General features: G+C 44.0%; 1 protein-coding gene across 7 annotated transcripts in view; it reads left to right on the forward strand.

Annotated features, from left to right (window-relative positions):
- Positions 1-12,616, forward strand: part of LOC137369872 (microtubule-associated protein 4-like) — a 546,551-nt gene that overhangs the window by 40,829 nt on the left and 493,106 nt on the right. The window contains exon 1 of one of the 7 annotated variants that reach the window (XM_068031532.1): positions 8,969-9,055. The exons of the other annotated variants lie outside the window; for them this stretch is intronic. The gene's annotated coding sequence lies outside the window, so the exon portion shown is untranslated. Of the gene's footprint in view, positions 1-8,968; positions 9,056-12,616 lie in introns of those variants that run through there. 7 annotated transcript variants of the gene reach the window in all.

Here is a 12,616-nt window from a genome sequence, read left to right on the forward strand (position 1 = left end):
CCAATTCTAGAGTGACAGACTTTTCGACAGGAGCTGCAGATAAAATTGGTTGTTGGGACTGTTACACAGATGGCTCTCTCCTTGCGCTTCTGTCTTTTTTCCTGCCAACTGCCATGTCTCTTCGACTCGCCACTCTTTAGCCCCGCCTTTATGGCTGTCCGCCAGCTCTGGCGATCACTGGCAACTGACCGCCACGACTTGTGGTCAATGTCACAGGACTTCATGTCGCGTTTGCAGGCGTCTTTAAAGCAAAGACATGGATGGCCGGTGGGTCTGATGCCAGTGGCGAACTCGCTGTACAGTGTTGTCCTTGGGGGTCCTGCCACCTTCCATGCGGCTCACATGGCCAAGCCATCTCAAGCACTGCTGGCTCAGAAGGGAGTATACGCTGGGGATGTTGGCCACCTCGAGGACTTCTGCATTGTAGATACGGTCCTGCCACCTGATGCCAAGGGTTCTCCGGAGGCAACGAAGATGGAAGGAGTTGCGACGTCGCTCTTGGCTGACATACGTTGTCCAGGCCTCACTGCCGTAGAGCAAGGTACTGAGGACACAGGCTTGAAACACTCAGACTTTTGTGTTCCGTGTCAATGCGCCATTTTCCCACGCCCTCTTGGCCAGTCTGGACATAGCAGCGGACGCCTTTCCCATGTGCTTGTTGATTTCTACATCGAGAGACAGGTGATAATTGAGCCTATCTTCAAGTGAACTCTTGAACAACTTCCAGATCGTGGTTGTCGATATTGATGGATGGAGCATTTCTGACATCCTGTCCCATGACCATTTTCTTGATGCTGAGGGTTAGGCCAAATTCGCTGCAGGCAGCCGCAATCCTGTCGATGATTCTCTACAGATTCTCTTCTGTGTGGGATGTTAATGCAGCATAGTCAGCCAAGAGCAGTTCCCTGATGAGGACTTTCTGTACTTTGGTCTTCGCTCTAAGACAGGCAAGGTTGAACAACCTGCCATCTGATCTTGTGTGGAGGAAAATTCCTTCTTAAGACTTGAACGCATGTGAGAGCAGCAGTGAGAAGAAGAACCCAAACAGTGTTGGTGCGAGAACACAGCCCTGTTTCACGCCACTCGGGATAGGAAAGGGGTCTGATGAGGCACCGCTATGCTGAATTGTGCCTTTCATATTGTCATGGAATGAGGTGATACTTAGTAGCTTTGGTGGACATCCGAACTTTGCTAGTAGTCTGAAGAGACCACGCCTGCTGACGAGGTCAAAGGCTGTGGTGAGATTTATGAAAGCAGCGTAGAGGGGCATCCGTTGTTCGCTGCATTTCTCCTGTAGCTGGCAAAGGGAGAACAGCATGTCAATGGTGGATCTCTCTGCTTGCAAGCCGCACTGTGCCTCAGGGTAAACACACGCAGCCAGCTTCTGGAGTCTGTTTAAAACGACTCGCGCGAAGGCTTTCCCCACTATGCTGAGCAGGGAGATTCCACAGTAGTTGTTACAGTCACCGCGGTCACCCTAGTTCTTATAGAGGGTGATGATATTGGCATTGCGCATGTCCTGTGGTACTGCTCCCTCATCCCACCACAGGCAAAGCAGTTCATGGAGTTCTGAGAGTATAGCAGGCTTGGCAGTCTTGATTATTTCAGGGGTAATGCCGTCCTTTCCAGGGGCTTTTCCACTGGCTAGAGAATCAGTGGCATCGCTGAGTTCCGATTTTGTTGGCTGTTTGTCCAGCTCATTCATGACTGGCAGAGACTAAATCTAACAGAGTACTCTTAGTTAATCCAGCACTCTAGTAAATTATTCATAAAAGTAATGCTTTTTTTTTCTTCCTTTCACCTTTTAATTCTGAAAAGTCTATAAAATAGGAAATAATCTAAATTCTCTTCTTGCTCCTTGACAGGATGCAAAAAAAACTGGCAATCATTTTCCCACCTCCGTGGCAAGCAAGTGCATGAAGTAATGCCAGTCACTATTTGAAATGCATTATAGATTTTTGGTAATCAATTACTGGGTTATTCACTACCTTGTGGAATCGACCACTCGTTCATTCATTACTTATTTATCTTTTGAAAGTTTTATGGTGGGAATATTGCCAAACCAAATTGAGTGGATGGATTGTATATGTGTTTGCATCCTCAAATAGCCAGTATTTTGATTCCAGGTGCTGAAGCTTTGTCCATTTTTCTCTAGTGGAACCAGAAATCTGCCGTAACTCTGCATTCTTGAGCAGCTGTATTTTTTCTTGGTCGCATTCCTAGAGTTTCTCCCTCGTGGTGTGTCCCTAGTCCTTGCACTTCCTAGAAAGGATTACAAAAGGTGATTTGTTTGTATGACTCTGCTGATGTGGTCATGTTAGCTTGTCGGTGTCAGGCGAGAGTGGGCAGGAGATGATTCTCTTTACCCCATTGTGCTCTACGTTAGGTGCTCTGCTTCCACTTGATGTGAGCCACAGCGACACATACATGATTAGATTCTTAGAATGGGTGTGAGACTGTGTTCTCTTGTAAAGCACAATATTGCATGGTGTTGGAATGCTGCGCTTGCAGTACTTCACGCAGGGAATGTCTTATGGAAACAAAATACAGTAACTTCATGGTGTTTGGCAGTTGCTGCTTTTTACAAAAAAGTACCAATTTTGTTTAAGGCTGCTGCTGCTACTTGCAAATATGTCTGACCCAACCTCCAAGCCTACATTGTCCAGGCCACTGTCTGAGATGATACAAAACACAATCTTTCATTACATTGACTCTCTCGTGGGCTTATTCGAAATTCTAGTCTGGGGCCCCTATTCAACTAAGTAAAGATTTTACTCCCCTGTTCGTATTTTCCAGTTCACGCAGCTGTTGAGGGCTGCACCACACTGAAGATGAATCCTTGGACTATGGTTAGTGCATTTTTTTTTACTTCTGCAGATTGTTCTTTCCTCTTGAACTTTGGCCCTGCCTCTCTCAGGAACTCCTATCAGAGCTGCTTCGGCTGCCGAATGTAATTTCCTGCTGTTTGTGGCAGTGATTGTGGGTGGTGATGATTTTGCAACTTGCCTTTTTAATAACTTAATTGATGCTAAAGTGTACAAAGCATTGGTGTGTCGTAGCTAGACTGTCGGTTGCTTGTGCATGTCTCGTGAAAACCTGTAGTGGATTTTTAAAAATTCATTCATGGATGTGGGCGTCGCTGGCTAGGCCAGCATTTATTGCCCATCCCTAATTGCCCTTGAAAAAGTGGTGGTGAGCTGCCTTCTTGAACCACAGCAGTTCACGTGAAGTAGGTATACCCACAGTGCTGTTAGGAAGGGAGTTCCAGAATTTTGACCCAGCGACAGTGAAGGAATGGCGATATAGTTCCAAGTCAGGATGGTGTGTGACTTGGAGGGGAACTTGCAGGTGGTGGTGTTCCCATGTATTTGCTGCCCTTGTCCTTCTAGTTCGTAGAGGTCGTGGGTTTGGAAGGTGCTGTCTAAGGAGCATTGCTGCAGTGCATCTTGTAGATGATATACACTACTGCCACTGTGCGTCGGTGATGGAGGGGGTGGGTGGGGTGCCAATCAAGCGGGCTGTTTTGTCCTGGATGGTGTCGAGCTTCTTGAGTGTTGTTGGAGCTGCACCCATTCAGGCAAGTGGAGAGTATTCCATCACACTCCTGACTTGTGCCTTGTAGATGGTGGACAGATTTTGGGGAGTCAGGAGGTGAGTTACTCGCCACAGTATTCCTAGCCTCTGACCTGCTCTTGTAGCCATGGGTTTACATTAATATTTAACAATACTTGGAGAACCACTGTATTTCGACAAGGTCAGTAAGTTGCTAGTCTGTGTATTAGCCAAGCATGCTGGGAATTGGACATCACCGCCTTATCTTCGCTGTTCTCCTGGAGGTACTGACTGCTGCTGGGGTGAGTTTCAATAGTTAAGAGTTGCACACCACCAATCTTCAAGTTTGAGTGAGTCAGCAAGCTTTTCCATTAAGGAGGGAATTGCATCCAAATATTATCTTTTCATGACCTCACCTCTTCCCATGAAGAAGTATTAGTTAGTGATCAGGAATGGGAACTGTAACTTTCTTTACACACTTTCTCGTTTCTCTGCTCTCTGGGCCCCCTCTTTTCCCCCCCCCCCCCCAAAATCTCCCTCACCCCGTAGAGTCTGGGACACCACAGTTATAGCACCCGAATGCTACATTGTCTGAGCTCACCTAACGCAGCACAGACCAGTAATCTGTTCCTTTGAGCTAGACATTGCTGGCGGTCGACCTCCTTTCATGTCCCTGTGAGCTCTTTAACAGGTGCATGAAATTAACTTTTTAAAAATTTGTTCGCTTGGGAGATGTGGGCATCCCTGGCAAGGCCAGCTTTTACTGCCCATCCATGTTTGCCCTTGAGAAGGTGGTGGTGAGCTGCCTTCTTGAACTGCTGCAGTTCTTGGGTGGAATTGGGACCAACTCAAGTTTGTTTCATCTCCTTCCCCGTCCCTTCCTTGACCTTTAATAGTTCAGCATAGGTTGCAAACTGAGGGCTTGAAGGATTAAAACTGCAAGCCCCTTCCCTGCATAATGTGCTAATTGGCATTTTTAAGTGGATATGTGGGCAGTTATATCTTGCAAATAAAGGCTATTTTAGGAATTTTGAGTAATGAAGATCTGAGCATTAGCTTATTTTTAAGAACAATCGTGAGCTCACTTTTATTAATTGAAACTTCGGTATCTGAAGCTGCTGAATTTGATTTGTGTTCGTTCAGGCTGAAATGCAAAGTTGAACAGTTGACAGGTGAAATAGCAGTGTAATTGTGGCCTGTTGTGTATTTGTTGCAAGATCCTTCTGTTCAAAGCTCTGATGATTGCGTATAAAAAGAATTGTGTAAGAACCAAAAGAGGCTGTTGGCGTTCAGCTGGCTAATCCCAAAATTCAACATATCTTCCATGCAGTATTCTGACCCCCCATGTTTTCTGTTACTCAATCTCGTAGGTTCACATTTCATTGTAGTTTTGAACTTATAAACTGGACAGTAGAGTACTGAGCGAGTGGTACCTTGTTGGAGGTACTGTCTTTGGGTTAGCTATTAAACCGAGGCCTTGTCTATCTATCCAGGTAGATGTAAAAAGTCCCCATGGCACTATTTCAAGAACCAGGTTATTGGCATGTAAATGAACATGGGTCAAATGATCTTTCTCCTTTTTATTTTAACTATAATTAATTAAAATGACATTGGGGAAAGGGAGATTCTTTCAAAAATATCTTAATTCTATTTAGGGGAGTACCATAGAAAACCATAGAAAAATTACGGCACAGAATGAGGCCATTCAGCCCATCGTGTCTGCACTGGCCAAAAAATCTAGCCACCCAATCTAATCCCACCTTCCAGCACCTGGTCTGTAGCCTTGCAGGTTACAGCACTTCAGGTGCATGTCCAAGTACCTTTTTAAATGAGTTGAGGGTTTCTGCCTGCACCACTGTGACTGGTAGTGAATTCCAGACACCCACCACCCTCTGGGTGAAAATGTTTTTCCCTCATATCCCCTCTAATCCTTCTACCAATCATCTTAAATCTGTGCCCTCTGGTAATTGACTTCTCCGCTAGGGAAATGAGGTCGGTCCTTCCTGTCTACTCTATCTCGTCCCCTCATAATTTTGTACACCTCAATTAAGTCAGCCCTCGGCCTCCTCTGTTCTAAGGAAAACAGCCCTGGCTGATCCAATCTTTCCTCATAGCTGCAACTTTCAAGCCCTGGCAGCATTCTTGTAAATCTCCTCTGTACTCTCTCCAGAGCAATTATGTCCTTCCTGTAACGTGAGCAGAACTGTACGCAATACTCCAGCTGTGGCCTAGCCAGCATTTTATACAGTGTTGCGACCGGGTGAGAAAGGTGTCTAGGGGTCTCTTTCCGCCTTCACCTGGTCTTATTGTAACAGAATTTAATTTTTAAACACATTGTGTTTTGAGCTCCCTGTTGGTGAATCCTTGTTCACTGCTTTCCAATTATAAGGCAAAGAAACCAGCACTCCAGGTTTTCCTAGATTTAAAGAAGAAAAATGAAATTTTATTAAATTTAAACTCTAATTCGGTTAACGCCTACGAATACACGCTGTGTTAGCATGCATATGTGATACGCACATGCAAATGGAGACAGAAAAGAGCAGAAGAAAAATAGTGGAGAGGTTTGAGGCAATCTCCGAAGAGGGTTTTTTTTTAACTGTGCTTTGAGTTCGCTGTAGAGTCCTTGATTGTAGGTAGTCTTGCTTTTCGTTGGGGCCCAGTATTCATTTTAAACCTTGTTCACTGTAGGAGACTTTACTGTCTTGGGGTTCATATGTCTCCGGTGGTTTCCAAAGCTGTGAGAGATGAGAACAGACAGGAGATAGATGTTCAGTCCAGGAACCAAGAGCTTGCTGAGTTTAAATTCTCTGTGGCAAGTTCAAATTCAAAAAAACTCCAACAGCTAGTTAGTCATGTGACTAAACTGGTCTGACCACATCTGTTTATGTATTCTGCCATTTTAGTAGTTAACCTGGAGTGCTAGCCTCTCCACCTTTAATGTCTGTTGTAGATTAAATTGGAGCAGGGAGTGGCCCCTTGGCCTTTCCAAGTACTGTCTGTTACTATGCAAAAATGTCTTTCCGGTCAAGGGCCTTTTTTAAAAAACAAGTGCTTTCTCTATTCCAGTAACAGTTTAAAAGTCAATGTTCATATGGTGAAATTGATTTCTCATTCTTGGTAGGTGGGGGCCTGCATGACAACAGTTCCAGCATTGCATCCCTGCTTTTGTATTCTATACCTCGGCTAATAAAGGAAAAAATTCTATATGCCTTCTTCACCACTCTATCTACCTGTCCTGCCACCTTCAGGGACCTGTGGACATGCATTCCAAGATCTCTCACTACTTCTACCTCTCTCAATATTCTACCGTTTATTGTGTATACCCTCACTTTGTTTGCCCTCCACAAATGCACTTCTCTGGATTGAATTCCGTTGGCCATTTTTCTGCCCACTCAACCAAACCATTGATATCATTCTGGAGTCTACAGCTATCCTCTTCACTATCAAGAGGTGATCTATCTAATTGATCCCCTAAATCGCTCTGATCCTTTACTCTCCTAACTTCTCACCATTTTAAAAAAGTACTTTGATCTATCCTTTTTCCCCATCTAAAGTGGACAACTTCACACTTGCCTGCATTGAAATTCATGTGCCATTCAATCTATCAACAATGCTTTGTAATTATACACGCCACCTATTTACTATATCATCTATCTGTGTCATCTGCAGACTCGGATATTTGGTTCACTACTGTGTTATCAAAGTCATTAATAAATATAGTGAATAGTTGAGGCCCCAGGAGGGAAATGATTAAAAAATGGTTCCTACTTTTGATTGTTATTGGTGACTTCTGCTAAAAAATGCACCTGAGAGCTGCAGGGCAAAGACAGGTGGAGGCTCAGATGGGACCCTCAATGTTTAGGTTCACATGAATAGTAGCTACTTGACAGTGTGCAAGGGAGACACTAATACCTGTAGAACCATACCCCAGCCTGCTGAGGTAGGAGAAAATATGGAACAAAATTATGCGCACTTGCTGCTCCAGTGTATTCGAGAAAACTTATTTACTCTGGGAGTAATTGGAATGTGGAAATTGACAAAGATAAACTTTCCCTCCTTGTCCTCCTTGATCGAACTGCAGCCTTTGACATTGTTGACCACACCATCCTCCAATGCCTCTCCACTGGCATCCAGCTGAGTGGGACTGCTCTCACCTGATTCCATTCTTATCTAAGTCATAGCTGGCAATCGTTTCTCTTGCTACTCCCGCACCTCTGGTGTCCCCCACGGATCTATCCTTGGCCCCGTCCTATTTCTCATCTACAAGTTACCCCTCATCGAAAGCACAGCGTTAGTTTTCACATGTACCCTGACACCCGATTCTACCTCCACTGTTGATAAACTATCAGACTGTTTGTCTGACATCAAGGACTGGACGAGCAGTAATTTTCTCCATTAAATATTGGGAAGACTGCAGCCATTGTTTTCTGTCCCTGCTCCAAACTCCATTCCCGAGCTACTGATTCCACCCCCCCCCCCCCCCCCCCTCCCTGGCAAAAGTCTGAGATTCAGCCAATCTGTTTGCAATCTCGGTATCACATTTGACCCTGAGCTGAGCTTCCGCCCTCATATTCGTGCTGTCATTAAGACTGCCTATTTCCAGCTCAGTAACATCGCCCGACTTGGCCCATCTCAGCTCATCTGCTGCTGAAGCCCTCATTCATGCCTTTGTTACCTCTAGACTTGACTGTTCTAATGAACCACTGGCTGGTCTCCCACATTCCACCCTCCATAAACTTGAGGTCATCCAAAGCTCTGCTGTCTGTGTCTTAACTCACGTCAAATCCTGTTCCCCATAAATAATGTTTTTACCCTTTTTTTCCTTTTACCCCGAAGGTACTTGAGGTAGGTTGTTAAATTGCATGTACCCCTTTCTACTTTGCTCAAGAGGTTATTCTTGAGAACTTGAACAATATCTGTTGGCTTTTTTTTAACCATGGCATTACAGTTTGATCTCTACCTTTTCTCTCTCTACCTAACGTTCACAAAAAAATCTGGTCAGTTGCAGGCATGCAGAATCACTTGATAGTGATCAGACACTGAAACCTTTCGTAGACCAGTGACAACGAAGGCAGTTGTCACTCACTGCTGCTTTGGTGAAAACTCATTGATGCTTCACTTAACTATATTTGGTGTGGCCTTTGCTTGTAGAATGCATACAGTGTGGAGATTTGAGACCTTGTATGCCATCTTGAATTTGGTTTTGGACAGATGGATACCTGAATGGCATCCAGTATAACTAAACCAACAGAATACTGCATCTGATTTAGTAAAGAACTCTTTGACTATTGCCTTGTTTTTTTTCTGTGTGTAACTGTGCTGAGCACAGGCTTATTTGTTCCATTGTGTCGAGTACACGTGATCATGATCATTTTATTAACTCTAAACCATAGGCCTGTGTTGTAGCTGCAGAATGCAGTGGACCCAGGATTGAGAGCAAGTGTATAATGGCGACCATCTAATACCTCAGCAAATGGCCAATCTTCCTTTGTGAGCTGTGACGGTGAGTATTGTCAGGCTATTTGATAGCAGGTGGCATCCCAACCAAATTTAATCCACACACAAGCAAACATTTCAGCAGGGTTTGTTGGATGGTGATCAGCAGCAGGAATTCTGGCCGACTGTAGCATCCCAATTGCTGCCCTGGCATACTTCGCAAAGATTGGGGTTTGAATCTAGTAGTTTCCTTGTCTCTAACCTTATTTTTATAATTTTGTATGAAATTGTTAGAGTGGAGTTTCTAGTTGCAACTTTTTGTTTCCTTTCCCAGCATGTACTGTGGCTAGAAAAGACAAATTTCATGTTGTAAACTATTACTATTGCACTGAATTTTAGGGAGGTTATAAAACCCTTAGAGATGATGTGGAAACTGATTTTCAGATTTTGATCATTGCAGCTTCCAGGCATAATTTATTAGTGTTCAGGACCCTGATTTCCTAATAGGTAAAAACAATGCCATTTGGTGCAGATGGCCCTTATTTTGATCCCTAGCCTTTGTCGAATTAGCTGATTTCAGCCAGGGCAGTGTTCGAGGCATTGCAATTGGCTTCAGTTCTCCTGAGCCATGAAGGAAAACACTAGCTGGGATTCTTCCTCCTGATTGCTTTGTGGTGATTGATGTTCTATGTGGAAGGTGGGTGAGGATGGGGTTGTCTGTAACATCCAGTGCTGTGCTGACCCTGCTGGATGCTCAGGCTTAGACACTGGGGTAAGAAGTATTGAAGTATGTGGTGGTGGGAGAGCAGGGAATAGGGTTTTAATTTTTTTGCTAGCTTTTTTTAATTGTTGCATTGATTCTTCTAAGCTTCTTACTTTCTGACAGTCGTACCTCGTGGACACAGAAACTTGTCAACTTCATAGAATTATCGAAACTTATAGCACAGTAGGGGTTGATTAGACCAGTCATGCCTGTGCTGGCTCTTTGAAAGAGCAGTCGTGTTTAGTGCCATGCTTTCTCTCTTTGTCACCCTGTAAGTTCCTCATCCTTAAGTACATGTCTAACTCCTTTTAAAATTATGGAATCAACCTGTATCACCACCTTGGGTAAAACGTTTCAGATCCCAACAATGCTGAGTGAAAAAAGTTTTTCATGTCCCCTCCAAATCTTTTGCAAATGATATTGAATCTATGATTTCTAGTTATTGAGCCACTTGCCAGAGGGAATACTTTTTCTCTCTCTCATCTATCAAAGACTCTATTAGTTTACTAAACTTTTCTGTTTCGAAGGGAACAGTCCTAATTTTTCCAACTTCTCATAACTGAAGTAGCTTACCCCAGTTGTTGTGGTAAACCACCTCTGCACCTTTTCTAAGGCCTTTACATTCTTAAAGTATGATACCTAGAAATATCTACAATAGTCCAGCTGACACCTAATTTTTTTAAAATTCATTCATGGGATGTGGGCGTCGATGGCTAGGCCAGCATTTATTGCCCTTGAGAAGGTGGTGGTGAGCTGCCTTCTTGAACCACTGCAGTCCATGTGAAGTAGGGACACCCACAGTGCTGTTAGAAAGGGAGTTCCAGGATTTTGACCCAGTGACAGTGAAGGAACGGCGATATAGTTCCAAGTCAGGATGATGTGTGACTTGGAGGGGAACTTGCAGATGGTGATGTTCCCATGCATCTGCTGCTCTTGTCCTTCTAGGTGGTAGAGGTCGCAGGTTTGGAAGGTGCTGTCTAAGGAGCCTTGGTGCGTTGCTGCAGTGCATCTTATGGATATTACACACTACTGCCACTGTGCATTGGTGGTGGAGGGCGTGAATGTTTGTGGATGGTGTGCCAATCAAGCGGGCTGTTTTGTTCTGGGTGTTGTTGGAGCTGCACCCATCCAGGCAAGTGGAGAGTATTCCATCACACTCCTGACTTGTGCTTTGTAGATGGTGGACAGGCTTTGGGGAGTCAGGAGGTGAGTTACTCGCCGTAGGATTCCTAGCCTCTGACCTGCACTTGTCACCACGGTATTTATGTGGCTACTCCAGTTCAGTTTCTGGTTAATGGTAGTCCCTAGGATGTTGATAGTGGAGGATTCAGCGACAGTAATGACACCTAATCAATGACATAAAGTTCTAGCACGATTTCTTTGCCTTTATGTTCTATGTCTCTTTACCCAATTAACCCACATGCTTTTTTAACCAGCTTAGCAACTTACCCTGCCATCTTTGAGGATTTTTGCAAATTGTCATTTCTAGTATACTGTCTTTCCATATTAGTCCTCTCAAAGTGCATCACTTTGCGTTTCTCTGCATTGAACTCCATCTGCCCACTTAACCATCCTTTCTGCCAATCCTGAAGTCTTCAACTATCCTCATCACAGCTATGTTGCCAACTTTCATATCATTTGCCAACTTTATTACGCTGTTCCCTACGCCCAAGTCTAGGTCCTTTTATAAAAACTGGAGTGATGAACCCAAAACTGATCCTTGGGGAACACTGCTGCAAATCATTTCCCAATTTGAAAACATTAATCTACCACCACCCTCTCTGCTTCTTGTCACTATGCCAGTTCTGTATTGATTGTTTCCCCTTAATTCCATGGGCTTCCGTCTTCTGAGCAAATCACCTGTGTGGCACTTTGTCAAATGCTTTCTGAAAGTCCAGATATACAATATCTGTGGCACTATCTTGATCAACCTTCTCTGTTACTTCATCAAAGAATTCAATGAAATTGGTTAGATATGATTTTCCTTTGACAAATCCTCGCTGGTTGTTCTTAATTAACTTATGCCCTTTCTAATGAAAATTTATTTTGTCACCGATAATGTTTTCTTGATTGAGATTATTTCTGCTGAATAATGTGTGTTAAGCAATAACTGCTCATTTTTTTTGAAAGAGGCTGGTGGTTTAAAAAGTGATCGTTGCATTAAATGGTAAAATGCGAAGTGTGGGGGAGTGTAAGGGAAGTTGTTTGGTATTTTAAAAGTGCTTGAAGCAGACTTTGAGATCTCGCTGAGAATTTCACCCCGTAGTGTTATTTTCAATGGAGTAATTGCTTTTGTTTTCACCTTCTGGGTTGAACGGCTTGTGACAGAACCTCCTTACCACAATTTAAAAAAGTCCCAGTGTACTGGACAGGAGAAAAGGAGCAGTGGCTGAGCATTTGTGGAGCGATTACAAGAGGTGACCAAGACTCATTGTTTGTGAGGTGGGGCTTGTGATTTTGCTGTGAGAATTTTTTAAAGTGAATTTTGGAAAAAAAAATCACTGGTTACATATAAAGACTGTGTTTTCTGAATTATGTTCAGCAGGTGGTCAGAGTGTATGCTGGAGAATCCTCTGTTCTAGAATGGTTACAGCACAGAGGCAGCCATTTGGCCTGTCGTTTCCGTGCCGGCCCTCCATGAGTAACTCGGCTAAGGCAGAGGTAGATAAATTCTTGATGAGCAAGGGGGTGAAAGGTTATTGGGGGTAGGTGGGAATGTGGAGTTGAGGTTACTATCAGATCAGCCATGACCTTGTTGAATGGCGGAGCAGTCTCAAGGGGCCGCCGAGTGGCCTACTTGTGCTTCTAATTCACATGTTTGTATATCCCACTCCTCCTCCCTTCCCCGTAGCCCTGCAAATTTAT

Source organism: Heterodontus francisci, chromosome 5, assembly GCF_036365525.1.
Source record: "Heterodontus francisci isolate sHetFra1 chromosome 5, sHetFra1.hap1, whole genome shotgun sequence".
NCBI classification, from domain to species: domain Eukaryota; kingdom Metazoa; phylum Chordata; class Chondrichthyes; order Heterodontiformes; family Heterodontidae; genus Heterodontus; species Heterodontus francisci.